Genomic DNA, 19758 nt, shown 5'->3' with positions numbered 1-19758 from the left:
GGTGGGACAAAACTAATTGGCCACAAGCAATACCACGCTCTTTCACATCCAGCAACACGATTGGTGGCAATGCACATGAAAACTGGTGCTTGATCAAATTGCTTCCATTCATTATTGGGCCATTATGCCAGAAGATGAGCAAGCATGGCAGGTCATCTTGAATCTGAAAGACAGTTGAATTGGTTGTAACGCCTGTACTTACAGAAGAGACTATTGCTTATCTCGAGGCTAAGATTTACGAGCACAGACAGTGCTATCTTGAACTTTTTCCAGATGCCAAGCTCTTACCGAAACATCACTACTTGGAGCACTATCCTCAAATGATCCGTTGTTTCGGACCGCTGATTGGACTGTGGACAATGAGGTTTGAGGCAAAGCATAGCTTTTTCAAGCAGGTTGCTCATCATACCAATTGTTTCAAGAACATAGCTTGTTCATTAGCTATTAAACACCAGCTCATGCTTGCGTATCACACACATTCTTTGAGTGTCAAGAAATCATCCTTGGAGGTTTCAGATGTGTCAGTTATGCCTGTTGATGTGCTTAAGGAGCAAGTGAAATGTTCTCTTAAGTGAAAATTTCCGAATGACTCAGATTCATATGGCAAAAAGTGCGTCTTACAATGGTATTCATTACAGTGAGGGGATGCTTATTGCACATGGATCTGTGGATGGATTGCCTAAATTCAATGAAATCCTGAAACTATGTATTCTTAAAGGAACACGCCCACATTTTGGGAATTTAGCTTATTCACCGTATCCCCCAGAGTTAGATAAGTCCATACATACCTCTCTCATCTCCGTGCGTGCTGTAACTCTGTCTGACGCAGCCCCCGCTAGCTTAGCTTAGCACAAAGACTGGAAATGCATGGCTCCAGCTAGTATACTGCTCCCAATAAGTGACAAAATAACGCGATCATTTTCCTATTTATGTGTTGTGATTTGTATAGTCAAACCGTGTACAAATAACAAGGTGATATGAGACACAGCGATCTTTTAACAGTATACATACTGAGAACTATATTCTCTGAAGACGAAGCACTGCCGCATGGGCGGAGTGATCTGCTCGCAGCACACGAGAAGCCCCTGGTGAGGAGCAGAGAATTCGGTCAGAGTTGTGCAAATCACTCCGCCCATGCGGCAGTGCTTCGTCTTCAGAGAATATAGTTCTCAGTATGTATACTGTTAAAAGATCGCTGTGTCTCATATCACCTTGTTATTTGTACACGGTTTGACTATACAAATCACAACACATAAATAGGAAAATGATCGCGTTATTTTGTCACTTATTGGGAGCAGTATACTAGCTGGAGCCATGCATTTCCAGTCTTTGTGCTAAGCTAAGCTAGCGGGGGCTGCGTCAGACAGAGTTACAGCACGCACGGAGATGAGAGAGGTATGTATGGACTTATCTAACTCTGGGGGATACGGTGAATAAGCTAAATTCCCAAAATGTGGGCGTGTTCCTTTAAGGAAAAGTTGTGTTTCCTTGTGAAATCTTTGTGTGCTTGGTATTGGGAGCATTACAGAGGGTTTGAGGGTTTGTTTTACCCACTGCTGAGGTTGCTCTGGTTGAGCTTGATAATTTGAAAGACCCATATGCCCTTACAGATTACATGGTTGGAGGTTTGCATATGGTGAGCTTGAGGAGATTTATCATTGATGGTTAGTATAATCCTTTTGGTCTGAAGGCCAGTATTTACAATATTGCTGTAGGCTCTGTCTTGCTAAATCATGGCTCATAAGTGCTTATACAACAGTTCTTTTTGGTAATAGAATCTGATTGGCTGATAGCTGTGAGATATTACACCAGTATCATCCTGTGACATGTTCGACACATAGCGTATAGAACGCAAACCATAGAAAATCTTTCAAAAAAGGCACCTGCAACTGCCATAAACGTGTTTGATGTGATTGGCCCCCGTGGTCGGTAATCAACAATGCAAAGGAGGTGTATTTCATTTGTGAAGCGCTTTGTAAGAAATTATAGACTCAAATATAAAGTTAAAGCTGTAGTCTACGATGTTGAAAATCGGTCTAGAAAGCCTGAGACGGTTAGTAAGTTTTAAAAAACTCATCCCGCCCCTCTGTGCTACCTGATCCCTCCCCCCGGGAAACCACCTGAACAACGTCACTCATTCAAGCTGTGATCACTGGTAGTAAACATCAGAACAGAGATTTACCGAGCAGTAAACACATAAAGGCTTGAAGGAATGAACAATTACAATTATGATTGTAATTGACGTTATTTACTTTCACAACAACGTTTGGCATACGTTTCTCCTCATGAGCTTCAAGAAATGACTTTATAAATATAATTACTTTGACCCGTGATACGCGATGCTAAACGGCTAACATTCCAATGCCGACCGGCAGCATGGGCATGTTGTCAGACTGATAATATCATATTTATGTAACACCTCACACAATCTTTGTAAATATAATTATTTTGACCCGTGATACGCGATGCTAAACGGCTAACATTCCGATGCCAACCGGCAGCATCAGCATGTAGTCAGATTATAATACTATTTATGTAACACCTCACACAATCTTAGTAAATATAATTACTTTGACCCGTGATACACGATGCTAAACGGCTAACATTCCGATGCCGAACGACAGCATGTACTCATAAAAAGATATTTATGTAACACCTCACACAATAAAAGTATAAATAAGTGCGTACCTGTTCAACAAAAAGTCTGCCGTGTCGGCGTCGGTTTTTAGCCCCAAATCTCCCTGAAGCTTCCTCAAACGGTCAATGGCGGACCATATATTGATTCTACTTAGAGTCCGGCGTTTTTCAAATTTTTTTAACCTCTGCTCTTTCTTCAACAGACTTCCTTTTTCTTCCAACCTTCACTGTAGGGACAAGCAGGGGCTGCTTGCTGCTGTCGTTTATTTTTTTTTCCATTAGTGAGAAGTTGCTGCTTCGCTAGCTACCATACACTGACACAAATTTCATGTCGCAGGCAGGAGAGGGGCGGGGTGGTGTGCGATGGGGTGGAGACGCGAGCACGAGGTGGTTTTCAAATGTAGCAGGGATTGGATGAGAGCAGTTAACCAATGTAAGCTATCCGGCCGGACAGTTTACATTGGTCAACTTATCTGCTACCATACACCCAATAGACTGAATGGATTTTTTAAATTCTTTTTTCTCTTCATATTGTTAGGATGTTACTGTAGAACCGTAACCAGCATCTAAACGAGGTTATTAATAATGAACAATCTTTGAAATCGTAGACCATAGCTTTAACGACAAATAAATCAGACATTGAAGTACAGGAAACATTAGCCTATATCAATCCATATATGACAGCTTAAATAACATTAGGTTATTATTTAGGCTCATTATTTCCTATTAATTATGGTAATGTTATGGTTAAGTGAATGTTATCACAATAACCACTGCATATAGAGACGTTTTTCATATTATGTTTAAATGTTCATATGTTCATTTATTAGTGTGTTATATGATTAGAATATTGTCCCAGTTTTAAAATGAAGCATAGCAATGAGATTTTAGAGTGTTTCTCCCTTTTCAGGAAAAGTATCAGGAATCACAAGTCTTGACTTTGTATCGGTACGAAAACAATCATTTTGGTATCGTGACAACACTAACCTAAATTGGTGCAAAGATGGAAATTTTGTTGCACTTTTGTATTTGAGGCATTTAAAGCGGCAAAAATGCTCATAAGCTCAATAATGAGCAGCGGATGTACGCTTGCGCGCTCCTATCACACAGAAATCATGTGATTATCATGACAACAGTTGTCAATATCTCACATAATTATCAGGACATAAATAAGCCTAAAGGTTGTAAATAGTGTAAACATGCACAATTTGCAAACTATATTATGATAAATAGCAAAATCATGTTTAGTGACATTATAACAAACAATGTTTTGAAATAATGCAATGTACACAATTAACTTTGTCATGGCATTTTGTAATGTTTACATTACAATAAAAGAACACAAATGAAATTATACAGTAGACATAGACTATAGACTGTTTACTTGTGATTTAGCTGCAATCATGTAAAAATGTTATAAGCCAGCAAACGTGGTACTTTATTATTATATGCACTCTACACTTGGAATAAACTTTTTATTATCCTTACCATCATCTGTAGTTTAGTAGACTATGCAGTAGCCTAATATTTGTATGAAATTGTGAAACATTATCTGGTCATTATCTGAGATGTACTAGAGTGGGATATATAGGGAAATTACGACTTGAAACGCTGAAAATGCATAGAGCGCCTTTAACTGTTATGGCCTAACAAAATTTGTTCTAAATGCTGTTTTTTTGTCCAGGCCTCTGCCTTTGAAGATGCAGAAAAGGACCTCACAAGCACAGTCATGGGTATTTACACATTTCGGGGAGGAAATTCTACAGAACCGGATGATGTAGGAGTAGTAATTGAAGGCATTAAGGTTTTGACCAATCTAGAGACTGTGATCATAGCATTCTTCATGCTTTTCAGCTTAATTTATGCTCTTGATCTCAGCTTTCTAATTCACCTCAAGCACACCTTTGAGTTTGTTCAAAAGATCATAATGAACCTAGATGGGCATCATCTGAATCCAAAGATCCAGCAGCTTAAAATTAAGCTGTTTTCATGAGATGTGGACTTTTTGAAGAGATGTGCAAAAATTAAATATTTGTACATTTGTACAGATAAACACGCATAATCACCACAACTGATATTTTGTACTGTGCATAGTCAAGTTCACTTTAACCAGGACTTCTAGACAGGTTTAAAAAAGGTTCAAGGCCACAACCTTGTAAAGTATATTTTATATTTACAGCGAGTATTTTGTACTTTTTAGGGTACTAAAGTATTTGAATGTTTTTACCTTTTTGGAAAAAGTTAAACTGTATGCATTTATTTGAACTGTAATGTTACAGTTGAGTTCATTTTTGACTTGGACTTAGACATATGGATTAAAAAGGTTTGTAAGGGTTGCAATCAATTTGTCTTGTTTTTACAGAGATCACAAATTACCTAAAAATGTATAGACCAGTTCAAATGATGTAAACAACACTGGTCCAGAAGCACTTCCTGTTTCTGTTTTTTAACACTAGATAAACATTAGGATAAAATAAACCAACAGAACATATAAACCTGAATTAACTGAAGTTAAACCAACATCTTAAAGATAATAATATATGTGAAATAAAAAAATAACTGTCACAAACTGTAACAGGAAGTGTTTCTGGACCAGTGTTGTTTACATCATTTGAACTGGTCTATATTACAATTAAATGTTTTAACCTGAGTTTGAAGTGCTTAAATCACTTTACTTAAATGTATGAATTTGAGCACATTCTAGCCACTCTAAATTGAGTTATTCAAGCCACACTAAATTGAGTTAATCCAACCACACTAAATTGAGTTAATCCAACCACACTAAATTGAGTTCTGCCATCTACTTTAAATTAAGTTGGACAAACTCAATATATTTTAATTGTATGAAGTAGTTTTTTTATGAGTTATGATGTTAGGTACACATTCATATTGGATGGAAATCCTGCCCACAATTTAATTGAGTTAATCCAATGAATCATTTTTTTTATTGTACTTAACTCAGAGAAGCTGTCAATCACAGCCTTCACTCCTGATGCCACTCCCATTTTTATAGCATCAAATAACTGACTAAAACCAAACTTACTTAATCAAAGAAACTAACACTTGAACTTACATACGTTTGATAGAGACTACATAAAATAACAAAATCCATCTTTGGAAAAAACTTATTAGAAGTGTAATTTAATAGTTTAGCTTGCCTAATGTCCTATAACATTATATGTAGAGGGCGGGGTTTATGACCTATAGTCGACCTATTCACCTTATTCCGCCACGCCCCCTTTTAATTCTTCGCTCTTCCGCATTTTGTCAACCGACTTCCGCTGCTAATATGGCACAGTGCATTCTGTGGTTAGTTTGGTGGTTAGAAGATTGTTTGTAGTTCACTATAACTTTAACAAAATGACAAATATCGCTACTGATGTAAATGTTTTAAATTAGGAGCACGGTTAAAACTTCATAAGACGCTCGGATAGTCTTATATTGTCTCGTGGTTAGACGATATGAAGCGGCCGCGGCAAGTAACCTATGGGACATATTTAATTACCTCGTCCTGTCAGGAGTTGATGGAGCAGCATTGAAAATTATTAAAAGTATGTCTACCAATATTTACACAGTGATTTCGTCTTTTTTAAAGCAAATGGGCACCTTAGCCAGTCCAATAACTATTTCGTTTTTATGTGGTACCATGATAATTAATTTGCAAACTTGCCAACACTTATTCCTTCAAATCAGCAGACTTAAATCCTTTTAAGTGGAATCTACAAAGCTCACATATGGTTTAAGAAATTCCTTACAGATATCTGATCACACTGTAAAGGTTTATATAAATGCATGGCAGTTTACATCTGATCACATGGTAAATGTTTAATATAACTGCATGACATGTAGCAGCTGATCACATAGTAAAGGTTTAATATAAATGCACAACATCTGATCACACTGTAAATGTTTAATATCACTGCATGACATCTGATCACATATGAAGGTTTAATGTAACTTTACAACAGGTAAAGCAAGACCACCCTGTAATAAATTAAGACACAGCTTTATCGGAGTCATCAGGAGCTGATCCCAAGTGTTTATCTGGAAGCTGTTGGTGTATGTACTGGTAAAGTGCTTGGCGACTGTGTAATGGATGCAATATCAACCCTGTGTAAAGCTGAACCAAAGATGGTTGTTTCTCAGCAGAGATGAACATTTGTGCCAGCTCAACACATTGAAGCAGTTTCTCGGACAGGGTTTACAGGACTAGGATTTAATTATATTAGGACATTTTAGTTTTTACAAACAAACCCTACAAAAAAACAAGACTGGTGCGCATCTTGTGACAAAACAATGGCACTCATATATGTTGAGGTATGTCAGTAAAAGGTGTTTTTAAATTATTGTAGCTCAAATATGCATTTTAGCCTGGGACCAGGATAAGCCCTGTCAGGGAAACTGCACCATTGTTTTCCCATATCAGATGTAGGTTGCTTCAGGTTGAGTTGTGATTTTAAAGTGTAGTTGTGGTCAGAGACGGATGGATCCTCCCATTGTGTTTCTGCATCACAGTTTAGGAACATGTTGATTGTATCATCCTCACAGTTGTCCACTGCATCACTACACATCAATGCATCTGTGAAAATAATATAACCATAAACATTTTTATGTTAGTATTTAAAATAAACTTGCATCATGAGAATTAATATATAAATGGCACCCACACTTAAACAGAACAGTGTGTAAGAGAGAGATGTAGTAACATTATACACACAACCTTTAACTTCAGTGTTAAATAATACGTTGTTTAATATGTCATTATCAATATCTGAATGAGAGGTGAACTGACATTCTAGCATCTGAAATCTCAGTAACTTGTAGGAATCACGTGGGCTACTGTAAGAATGCAATGTATTATAATATCTCGTTGTACTATCGTAAATATAAAAATATAGGTGGACAATTAAAAACATTAAAATAGTTGCATTTTATAAACTAACGTTACTGATCTTAAGTGTATTTGTAGAACGGACTTCACAAATCTAACTTTAGGCGAACAAGCACAAAGTTAGCTAAGATAGCTTACCTGAAACTGGCCACCTTTTCAACACCCGGCGTGGTTTAAAGTTACCGGAACATCGTAGTCGAACCATTACTTGGGATAAGGGTGTTCCTCAGTTGGCTTAAAATTGGTTAGAAAGAAACATAAAGGCGCTCGAGTGAGCTTTTTAAGCTTAACGCGTCGCCTTCCCCTTGTGAAAAAAAAGTGTGCTTAAGTGTACTTTTATAAAGTGTACTTATTACATAAATAATACACTTTAAGTATATACACTTAAGTGTGAATTAAATGCCATCTTTTCGGCGCACTGAATGCACATTAAGTGTAATTAATTTCACATATATCATATATTAAGTTGAAATAAAATGTAATAAGTTGCCATTAAGAGTGATTTTTTGGAACAACTTAATTGGTACTTTATTACAACTTTATATCTACTTTCATAATTGCTTCTAGTGTTTTTAAAATATACTTAAAGTGCACTACACAATATAATAACATGCAATTAATATGATTTAAAATGCACTTTAATGTCTCTTTACAATACTCTTAAGTGTGAATTAAATGCAATCTTTTCAGCGCACTGAATGCACATTAAATGCAATTAATTTCAAATACATGATATATTAAGTTGAAATAAAATGTAATAAGTTGCCAATAAGAGTGATTTTTTGGAACAACTTAATTGGTACTTTATTACAACTTTATATCTACTTTCATAATTGCTTCTAGTGTTTTAAAAATATACTTAAAGTGCACTGTTCAATCTACTGTCAAGCAATTAATGTAATGTTTCAAATACAAGTTTGCCAAATAAATTCAAATATACAAAATTAAATTCAATCAGTTGAACTGTGATTTCAGTGCAGTGAAGTGATTTCAATGCATCTTTCTACAGTATGTACTTTAACTACTTCTATTGCATGTGAAATATGGTTATGTACTTCTCAAAATACTGAACAACAAATCAAAACAAAAAGTTAATTAAATATGTATTCATTTCAGTTTAATGCATTGCAAACAAACAAAAACCACAATGCTTACACTGACAATAAAACAGTTTGGTAGTCAGATTTTTTGTTTTGCAAAAGTACATTTAATAAATTAATTATGAGTTGTATATGTCCAAACAAAAAAACTCATTTTAATATTGTTAAATTGGAATCAAACAACTATCAATATTGGATAATAACATCCCTTAGAAAAAAATAAACTCAAAGTTATTTTTTAACATTTTAACAGACAACTAAAAAAGAACAGCATGAACTTTAAATTAACAAGTCTTTGGTAGGTCACATCAGTCTAATGATCATTTATTAAATGCGTTTAGAAATATTGCCATGAAAGTGTACTTTCTTTATGTAGCGGGTATTAACTCACTTACTTATGGACCAGGCATAATAATAAGATCAGAAGGGTGCACGGTACGAAGGAGGAGGTAGCAGTGATAGTGAGCAACAAGCAGAGACAGAAGGTAAGTTGATTAATAAATTATTTTACTTTGAGTATTGAGAAACCTTTCTTTTTCTTTCCTTAATCACAAAAAAATAGTAAACAACAATGAAAATACAATTAACTATATATACTATGGGTGCACCCTCTAAATTACTTCTCATTTACAGAAATCACAGTCACAATCAATGTACAAAGATGGTACAAATTATATATGTAACACACTGAAATCAGTAATCAAGTTCAAAGTTCTTATCAATTGGAGTATTGATCAGTCTTAAATTATCAGAATTGTGCTTCTGAAATGTTTCAGTTAAATAAAGTAAACAAACAAAATAAGGAAACAGTTTCTGAAATGTATCCTCTTACTAAAAATATTTAAAATAGAAATTTGTCCTTTCCTCTAGATTCGTGATCCAATCAGGTCGAAATGGGAGGCTCGCCATCAATTAGGAAAATCCAGCTCAAGTAATGTTCATAGTACGAAAGGAAAAAACATTCAATATTGTGTATCAATAATGATGAACAATTGTACACAATACAGGAAACAAATAAAATACATACATAAGTGCCATCATCATAATAAATGACAATTTAGACAAATACCTGTCCATTCACGTGTTTCTCTCTCTTTTTGTCTTTCACAGGCACGTGCAAACAAAATGGCGTCAGCGAACAGCAGTGAACACAACGCACCATGTGGTTTTACATAATCACACTGCAATGAACAATCCAACCCATATAACATCACAATATAACACCATTTTGTCTCGTATGGATTAAACAAATAAAATGATATGACATTTAAAGTGTTGACATTCGTTTTTATGGCTAAATATAACATTGGTAATTATAACAAACTCACCAGGTCAAAATGAAAGCTCAAAAAGTGCTCAATCCACACAATCACGCTGTATCATTGAATATATGCAAGTTAAATTCTGATTTCTTCAGTTTATATGAACTTAGGAGTCATATTTAATCAAATTAAACACTCTCGCGTTAGATCGAGTGTCTCTGTCGCTCTGCATCTCTCCTTTGAACTGAGACGCGATCCGAAAGCAAAAAAAGGGCGGAGCTTATAATTAAACACTCCGATTGGTTTACTCATTTCAGATTTATAATTCAGATTGAATTATTCACATGTATTTCCTCATTTATAAAATAAATGTAGATGTATGAATAGTCTCTATTATATTTAAGCACACTTTTAAAATAATAATATTTAATTATTTAACCAGGGTTACATTTAAGTAAAAGTATATTAGACAAAGTGCATTTTTGTACTGTGTACTTAAGTATGTTAAGAAATATTGTGATGAAAGTGTACTTACTATAAGTTAAGCTTAATTAGACAGTATTAAAAAGTGCATTTTTAAAAGTGCACTTAAGTGTGTTTATAAATATTATGATGAAAGTGTACTTACTATAATTTAAAATTATTTAGATATTATTACAAAGTGCATTTTTAAAAAGTGTCCTTAAGTGTGTTAGTGAAATATTGTGATGAAAGTGTACTTACTATAAGTTCAAATTAATTAGATATTATTACATAGTGCATTTTTAAAAGTGCACTTAAGTGTGTTCATAAATGTTGTGATGAAAGTGTACTTACTATAAGTAAAAATTAATTAGATATTATTACAAAGTGCATTTTTAAAAAGTGTCCTTAAGTGTGTTAGTGAAATATTATGATGAAAGTGTACTTACTATAAGTTCAAATTAATTAGATATAATTACAAAGTGCATTTTTAAAAAGTGTCCTTAAGTGTGTTAGTGAAATATTGTGATGAAAGTGTACTTACTATAAGTTCAAATTAATTAGATATAATTACAAAGTGCATTTTTAAAAGTGCACTTAAGTGTGTTAGTGAAATATTATGATGAAAGTGTACTTACTATAAGTTCAAATTAATTAGATATATTATTACAAAGTGCATTTTAAAAGTGCACTTAAGTGTGTTTATAAATATTATAATGAAAGTGTACTTACTATAAGTTCAAATTAATTAGATATTATTATAAAGTGCATTTTTAAAAGTGCACTTAAGTGTGTTTATAAATATTATGATGAAAGTGTACTTACTATAAGTTAAAATTAAATACATATTATTACAAAGTGCAGTTGTAAAAAGTGCACTTAAGTGTGTTAATAAATAGTGTAATTAAAGTGTATTCCATTTAAGTACGCTTAAGTGGTCTTTAATTTGTATTATATTATATTATCAGCAAGTGCACTTTTCAAAAATTATACTTTTATTACTTTAAGCACACAAAAAGTATGCTTTCAATACACTTAAGTACGCGAATTTTTCACAAGGGTCAGTCACTGCCTCAGCTGCTCATCGTCTATGCGGCCGGAAGAACGTTGACAAAATGAGCGGAATGGCGCCGCCCTTGTTGTCGTGAAAAATAAGGTGAATAGAGTTGACAGTCGACCGTTAATGGCTGCGGTCACGCCCCTGAGTGGCAGAAAGAATAAATGGCAGCATTGGTTTTCAGCGTGAATGCTGCAGAAAAACACAAAACACATCAACATGGGAAAGAGCTTAGCGATTGACTGTACAAGTAGCTTTGACACAAAATCTGGGACATATATATAGAGTTTCATTGCAAAACGAGATAACTCAGTTTTTTTAATTTTTCAGAAATCTAGTTTTTTAGTTGTGCATTCCAATTAATATCAATTCAACTGCAGTTGGTTTGTTTTGTTTTAAACCTTCATAACTAAAAAATACAGCTAAGTTGCACCAAAAAACAAAATAATAACATGATAACATAATAATAAACATGTTTTGACAAAAATGTTAAAAACGGAGTTATCTCGGTTTGCAACAAAACTCTTCAAATTTAAAGACTGCTGAAAGCTACAGACAAAAGAAGCAAATGGATTGCTGCAATTTACAGAAACAACTGGACTCCAGGCAGAGAAACATGTATTTAGTTATCATTTTATTAGATTTTGAGGTGAAATCATTCTGTGTATATATATATATATATATATATATATATATAGTATTGTTATATATTGTGTGACAAATCATCAATTGTGGACAAATATTTTTCATGTTCTGCAAAATTGCATGTTTTTAAAGAAACACTGACAAAACTATTCAAGTTTTAGGGCTGGATAAAATGACGATATATATAACATTGATAAAAGTGATTACTCGTATTTAAACCATACCTATATTGTAGGTTTAAACATATTCACAGGCGGATTTGCTTCATGTATTTCCCCGGCGACAAAGTCATGCACACATAAATGTCAGTAAAAAAGTTATTCCAGGCTGCATGTCAATATCCATGGATTAGTTTTATTTGACAAGTTGTAAGAAACAATTTCAAACCCAAACTTTAGTGGTATTGTTTTATTTCACAGTTTCCTCTAGTAAATCCAGTCACGCAGCAGCTTCTTTTACCACTCAGTCCAGCTGAGAAAGGGCATTCCGGCGGGAAAGTGACGTCTACGCATACCCTCTATACTGGAACAGACCACCTAGATATAATATAGTTTTAATTTGACATTGAGATTATGTTGATAAGATCCCATGAGTCCTGATGAATGCAGTTTCAACTTCTGAAGTGCTTCTTTTTTAAAGACCACTGCTTTTTCTCACATAAAGTAGTGAAGCAGCCACTGCATAGAGTGAATATCGATTCCTGAGCGATCAATATCAACCATTTCAGCAGCACCACTGCAATGGACAGCACCTGGTAACATCACACTTTAAAAATATATACCTTAAGCAACCTCGTTAAGGTAAAGTTCGGTAAACACACCAAGAAAGTTCTATCTAAGGTATACATTTAGTGTCTTCATTGCGCACTAAGGGACAACGTTATTGGGAAATCCAACCCATGGTGTTTAAGATAGATCACAGGTGAAAAATGTCAATTTGACCCCCACTACTTACTACATAAATTTACATCCATGAATTTAATATGTTGCTTTCATCACTATTTATATTTGTCTTTCAACAGAAAAAAATAACAAAATCAAACTTTTAAGCTGAGTGACACGAAAATGCAGACTTGTTGGCCGGCTCCTGCATCAGCATCACACTTACGCATCCGTTCGGACATAAACACGAAAATGTAAATAGCATATGAGAATGGCAGGGGAGAGACAAATTTGTTTAAAAAAAATAAAGTTGTTATTTGTGTTTTGTTTTTGTACACAAAAAAGTATTCTCGTCACTTTACAACATTAACGTTGAACATCTGTAGCAGGCACGTGCGTTGGCGGGTGCCCAAGCACCTGCCCCTTTACCCCTGGATGACCAAAGTGCCCTTTTTGTCAAGGCATTTTTTTGTAATTAAATGCCCTTTTGTGAAGTCCTGCCCAATCTAACTATTAGTAAAATTAATAAAAAATAATTTAGACGCAAATAAAATTAGTCACATGATGACGTATTGACCTTTCATTGGACAATCTCTTTAGGGACGATCACTAGCTAGCTCACAGCGCTAGCAGCGCCCACACGTGCACGACACAGTGCGCAGTACAGGAGGATCCCCCTCGAGCCGGCATTGAACCGAAGCGATATGCTTGTTATATTATTATTATTTTACAAGAACAACGTGAGGAGAGCATGCACAGCTTTTGTTTATTGCTGTCTGTGTGTATTAACATCTCTAGAACGTTAGATGCAAACAGGGCTCTCAAGTCTCACGCATTCGGCGGGAGACACACGCATTTCAGACAGTTTACACGCAACGCCTTGCATTTCTCACACTGAAAATAAAACATTCTTCCCATATAAAAACAATGGATGAAGCAAAGGCAGGGACGTTCTCTGCCGGGAGTTCATACAGGTAGCTGTCTCGAGTTTTTAGGTGTGCTCAACTTCACGCAGCAATGCAAGAACCGAAACGCACATGACATCAAAGTACCGCGAGAAATATTCGGGAAATCATACGGAGGAGTTTGATTTCAAAGCGCTCTCGCGCTGTTCTAATGTCATCCACCTGTCACGCGGAGTTTGTTGGAAGAGCAAGATCCGATGAATACGGTAAAAAACTCGTTTAATTTTTGTATCATATTGAATTTACGATTCCTGGACTCGCCTTTGATAAAAGACAATGGGAGCTGATGTTGGGTAATCTAGCCATACTCGTGCTAAATTATTAACTCGGTCAAAAACTCTCCAGCTTTGCAACCAGTTTTAGTTTACCTGAAAATAAAGAAAGTAGCCTACTAGAGGCTTGTGTAAAGTGTGCAAAAACACAACACAAACACGATTCAAAACTAAAATAAGTAGGCTACTCTCTTTGTATACAAATTTTGAACAGGATTAGAATAGAATATAATTATATTTTAAATATGACAACAAAAACACAAGTCTGTAAACGTAATAATATCTTAATGTCACAATGCAATAATATCATATAATTTCAAAACTGCAAACACAAAATGAAATGCACTGTAAGTCGTTTTGGATAAAAGTGGCTGCCAAATGCATAAATATATAGATATAAAACTCAGTCTATATAGATTTTTCTGTCTCACTCTATTTGGAAGGAAAATAAAGAAAAACGTTAGACTTAAAATCATCTTTCTATTCTGTATTACTTTATTATTAGTTTCAGTTGTGTGCTTGCGTGTCAGCGAGCAAAGTGGCCTTTTTATTCTTTGAGCACCTGCCCCTCCAATTGTCTCTGCACGGCCCTGATCTGTAGTAACATTAACTATTTTACTGATGTTTAACACTTTCCGGACACTGAATAATGGTATTTTTGTTGCTTCCAATTGAGGATAAAAGAAAAAAATTTGGGGTGAACCAACCCTTTTATGTATGCATATTGAATTTGCTGGTAATCTTATACGAGAAAAATAACCCACAATTACGCAATAACGTTCAGATGTAAGTACTTGCCATCTATCATTTGTTTATAAATCAAAGACACCATAAAGATTTGTTTTTTTATGTAATATTGTAATGTTTATTGTTAATGATTTATCCATGCACAACATTATTTCTTTTAAAATTGATGTGTCCTTGTCATTTTAATTTTAATTTATAACTGTTGGGATATCATCCAAAAAATGAACCAACATAATTTGGTTGCATATTAAAATAGCTTTACTGAACTAAAATTCTGCATGTCAATCACTCGGCGCCCCATTTAATTTCTTACTTTTCACAACTCTCTTCCAACTCATACAAGCATACTACAACAACTTCAATACGAATTGGATCTCAATATGACTTCTGCACTTATCAACAGTCACTCTCTTCATGAGCAAATTGATCCAGCTCAGGTTTGAAGGGTGCCCCCTTCAGACTACATTTATTAGGTTCGTTTAGGTATATACTATGAGTATGCAGGTAAACATAGGGCATTTGTGCTTCTTTTAACATTTTAAAAGGACCAAAGCTCTTTTTTAGATGTAAGAGTACCAACAAATTTGTCCACATCTGTTTATGTCTTTTATGTTAATAAACCACATTCCAGACTGGACTGGCCCTGTATTCTCGTCAGTAATTTTTGCTTTTGTTTCAAATATTGTTACCAGGCATTGCGCAAAAGCTGGAGAGTCTTCAATCAGAACTGCCTGTGCTAGCTGGTCCCACTACAACCAAGTCAACTCCTGAGGCTCCAAGTTTGTCTTCATCAACAGACACTGGGCCTGATCCTGAACCAGTATGGGCAAACATACCTTTTATCTTTCAAGCCTTAGGCCTAACTCACACATACTCCATTTGCACTGTGTATGAGGCTTAAACCTTTTTTCCATGTTAACAAGCAAGATTTTTCATATGTAAAGAGATCATCCTGCATTCTTTTATATATTACATATGTGACCCGCTCTGGCGAAATGAGTCGGAAGTCGCAACGTTCTATTTAAAGATATGAGCCGATAATGTGAAAAACAATGAAATAATATTTTTAGCTAATTTCAAAGAACAGACATTCAAAAATAATCTCCCAAAGTTTCGTAGTCCAAATAATTGAGTAAAGGTATTTAAATGACTATTAAAGTTGAAAAGGTTTTACGCTGGAAATGAACATTGCTTTTCTCAAATCCTCTCGTCACCTCGGAGCATTTCAATATTTGGAGAGCAGAAATAGTGACGTTTCAGGGGATACCCCTGAAACATCACTATTTCTGCTCTCCAAATATTGTGTTGCAGGTGGTATATAGAGCCAATCAAAAAGCTTGGAAAGGTACACAAACACTGATCATTTCTTAATGGGAAGCCCCGGGGCACGCCATCCTCCTGTCAGACTGGCAGCGCTCTGTGTAAACAATTTGTAGATCTCCTCAGAAAGATTAAAAATTATTAATTTGAGAAATGTCACTGTCAAAAGTGAGCAAAGTCGCTAAAGCATTAAACTCACTGGAGGCTTTTAACCTAAGCTCTGCTGCTGGTCAGCAGGAGTGGCTAAAGCTAGTCAGTGATTTTTTTAGGCTCTGGAGACGTGTCATCCTCTGATGACAGTGACATGACGATGATGAAAACGTTGAACAGCCTATGACTGATGTTGGAGAAATTAATAGGGTCATGTCTAGTTGTGAAGCAGTTAGCCGTGATCGAGAAGACGAATTAGCAAAATTATGTACCTTTTGCTGTAAAGGGCGTAAACTCAACAATGGAGAGCCGTGTTTTCGGGCACTCAATGAAGATTTTGTTCAAGAGATACGTCTGTCTATGGCCTCTCTCACCGAATACGAGAAAGACCTGCTCCTGTTGGGGAAACTGAGTTGCCACTTTCACAATTCCAAGATGATAAGATGCTCAAAGAAGAAAGTGCAGAAAGAGCGTCATCACCAAAGGACAGAAAATTTTGTTAAAGGCAAGAAAGTCTGACGAGAGACATTTCAGTTTTTACATTGGTAAGTACCTTTAAAAATGTAAGCAGCTCTTAATACAGAATTATAGCTATTATGGCAAAATGCACTGCTCTGCATTTTAGTGAAAGTGAGTTGTTTTTATTTTAGCATAAGCCGAAACAAGTTGACAGCTCTCCTAAAGCATTACAAAGAACATGGGATCATTCATCATCAACTTCGCGGAGCTTCACGGACTGGTTCTTCCAGGTCGAGTCCCTGGCTACAAACGCTTTGATATCAAGTTGCTGCCCTCTCATTACACCAAGGCCACAGTTTTTCGTGCCTATTAGGTCAGTTAGGTCAGGAGGTAGATATTCTTTATTAATTAGCATTTCAGTGCTGAATTGATAAACCTATTATGCTGAAAAAGAACTTAATGTGATAATGAATGTTATTTATTAGTTTGCACATAGCATATGCTTGCTGTGTGAACTTTAGTGAAAGGCTTGTCAGTAGACTGTAATTGATAAAAAAAAACTTAAACTGCCCCCCTTTCTGCATAAACATGACAAATCACTAAACTTAATGGTTGTAATCAAGAATGCTTTGAAATAAAGCCTTATGGATGGTCTTGTTTTAAAGAAGACATTTGCCAGATTATTGTAGAAGTGAAATAATTTATGAAATTTATTGAGCTTATGAACATGTACAATGCAAAACAAAAATTTATATTTTATATAAAATATATATTACAAAATATATTTATTCTAAATTTGCAAGAAAATGAAAGAAAAAAATTTGAACAACTTGTGTTCCAAATTTTAGGATGATATCTGTAAGAATTGAGCTTTCAGTAAGATTTTATTTGTACGCAGTACCAAAAGTTTTCACTAGAGGGACAGCCAAGCTTCCTTACTCGCCATAAGGGCACCTGCTTTTATGTTTTGAGCGATCTGAACCATGTATTTTCCATAATTTTCATTATGAAGTAGATAATATTCATGTTAATTGCTATTTCAAAATAAAGACCTAAACATGCCTAATTAATAGGAAATATTCTTGTTGCAAATTGATACATTACTGCTCCTTTTTAATTTATTTTAAAAAACAGCCACCGAAAATAAAAACCTTTTTGTAAACTTTCAATAGTTTGTCAATATTACTTTAGGTTTTTACTAAAATGACAGTCAAGGGGTTAAAGTGCATTAATAGTTTATAGTTAATTAATAGTTAATTGAGGAACTTTTCCCTAAACTTTGTTTTTTTCAGAACCTCGGGTGGTGAACATTGTGACATTTTGACGCCTCTGGAAGACCCTTGTACCCTTTATAGTCTGGACAAAGCCAATGACTGACTTGTGTTAGGAATGCCAAAAAAACAACTCAACCATCTACAAGTCTGCCAACCTGACCGAAGCAGAGAAATCGGAGCGATGCAGAAACCAGGAAGACCACCTCATAAATGTGATATAAGAACGCTCACTGTATCAAGACATGGTTCAGAAAGCCAAGGATACTGTAAAAGACTATATGACATTCATGAACTCTGTCCTTGTGATCCATGCTCTCGAGAACTCACAATGCACTACTTGTTTGATTTTGCCCAGGAGTGGCATTTTCCCTCCAATCCACTTCAGCCCGGTCCTATGTACTTCTTGACCCCTACAAAATGTGGCTTGTTTGGCATTAACTGTGAGGCTATTCCAAGACAGGTTAACTACCTTATCAATGAGAGTGTATTCATCACCAAAGGGCCAAATGCTGTGGTGTCATTCCTTGATAATTTCTTCACTCAATATGGCATGGCTGAAAAGCATGCCCAGCTACATTGTGACAACTGTGTAGGCCAGAACAATATTGTGCTACAGTACCTGCTATAGAGAGTTCTTCGTGGATTGCATGAAACTATTTCATTGAACTTTCTTATTGTGGGCCATACAATGTTTGCACCAGATTGGGCATTTGGCTTGGTGAAACAAAGCTATCGCCGAAAGATGGTATCATGTTCGAAGCAGCACACTGACTGAAGTTAACATCCCACAACTGGTTTGATGGGAAGTCATAGTGAAGCAGCATGATTGGCAGTCTTTCCTGAAGCCATTCTCCCGACATCTCCCGGGAATAACCCAACACCAGCATTATTGTATGTAATCTATGTTACATACTACATAATACTAATGGCATATGTCTATTATGCTCAAGTGCTCTATGTGTGGATGTGTGCTTCTGTGTTACAGTACATGGGTATCTGCACATAATAGTGAATGGATCTTTTACAACTAGTTTTCCCTAATCTTCTGTATTTTTCAGAATGAGCAGTGACCATCCTGGCTGGGTATTTTACAAGGCCTTTGCCAACTCTGAGGAATAAGGAATGTGCTTGCTCCAAGAGTTTGCACCACAAATCCAGAGACCCCCTGTCGTCAAGCCCCCTGGCCTGGATTTGAAAAGAAAGACTTATCTGTACCAAAATATCTGTGAGTTTGCACAGAAAATCCGAAGGACATTACATGCCCAAAACCGCCAGTTGAGAAAGTAAGTTATCCCTCTCCCTGCCCAGCTAGGGAGAAAAGAGCTGAAATGTGAATTTAATGTCCAATTTCTATCTAAGTGGGTGTACGTATTGTGTATGAATGTGAGTGAGTTCAATTATTGTGTGAGTGTATTTATCTGCAAGGAGAATACATTACAATGTGTTTAATATATTTTAACCCAATATTTAACTGTTGGCATCTCAGTTATAAATTGTTTACACTGTTATTGTCAACTACCCTACACAAAGATATGACTGCATAGGCTAGCATTAATTGTTTTCTTTTTGCTTGTTTCTCTCTCTCTCTCTCTCTCTCTCTCTCTCTAACAGTAAAAAAACAATGATCAACAAGGTG

At 35.4% G+C, this 19758-nt stretch overlaps 2 long non-coding RNA genes across 3 annotated transcripts; one reads left to right on the top strand and one right to left on the bottom strand.

The window, feature by feature from the left end:
• Positions 1 to 6832: 6832 nt before the first annotated feature.
• On the bottom strand, positions 6833 to 7829 carry LOC141367277 (uncharacterized). The gene is made up of 2 exons (XR_012371583.1): positions 7667 to 7829; positions 6833 to 7216 (listed from the first exon to the last, which is right to left on the bottom strand). It is a non-coding gene; the product is annotated as an uncharacterized lncRNA (long non-coding RNA).
• A 1115-nt stretch (positions 7830 to 8944) lies between these two features.
• Positions 8945 to 9805, top strand: LOC141367278 (uncharacterized). 2 transcript variants are annotated; one of them, XR_012371585.1, is made up of 3 exons: positions 8945 to 9113; positions 9499 to 9571; positions 9739 to 9805. It is a non-coding gene; the product is annotated as an uncharacterized lncRNA (long non-coding RNA). The 2 variants fall into 2 exon arrangements; XR_012371584.1 differs by having other exon boundaries at positions 9499 to 9805.
• The last annotated feature ends 9953 nt before the right edge of the window (positions 9806 to 19758 follow it).

This window comes from Misgurnus anguillicaudatus, chromosome 2, assembly GCF_027580225.2.
Source record: "Misgurnus anguillicaudatus chromosome 2, ASM2758022v2, whole genome shotgun sequence".
Taxonomy (NCBI): Eukaryota; Metazoa; Chordata; class Actinopteri; order Cypriniformes; family Cobitidae; genus Misgurnus; species Misgurnus anguillicaudatus.
This window is presented reverse-complemented; position numbering and strand designations above follow the sequence as displayed.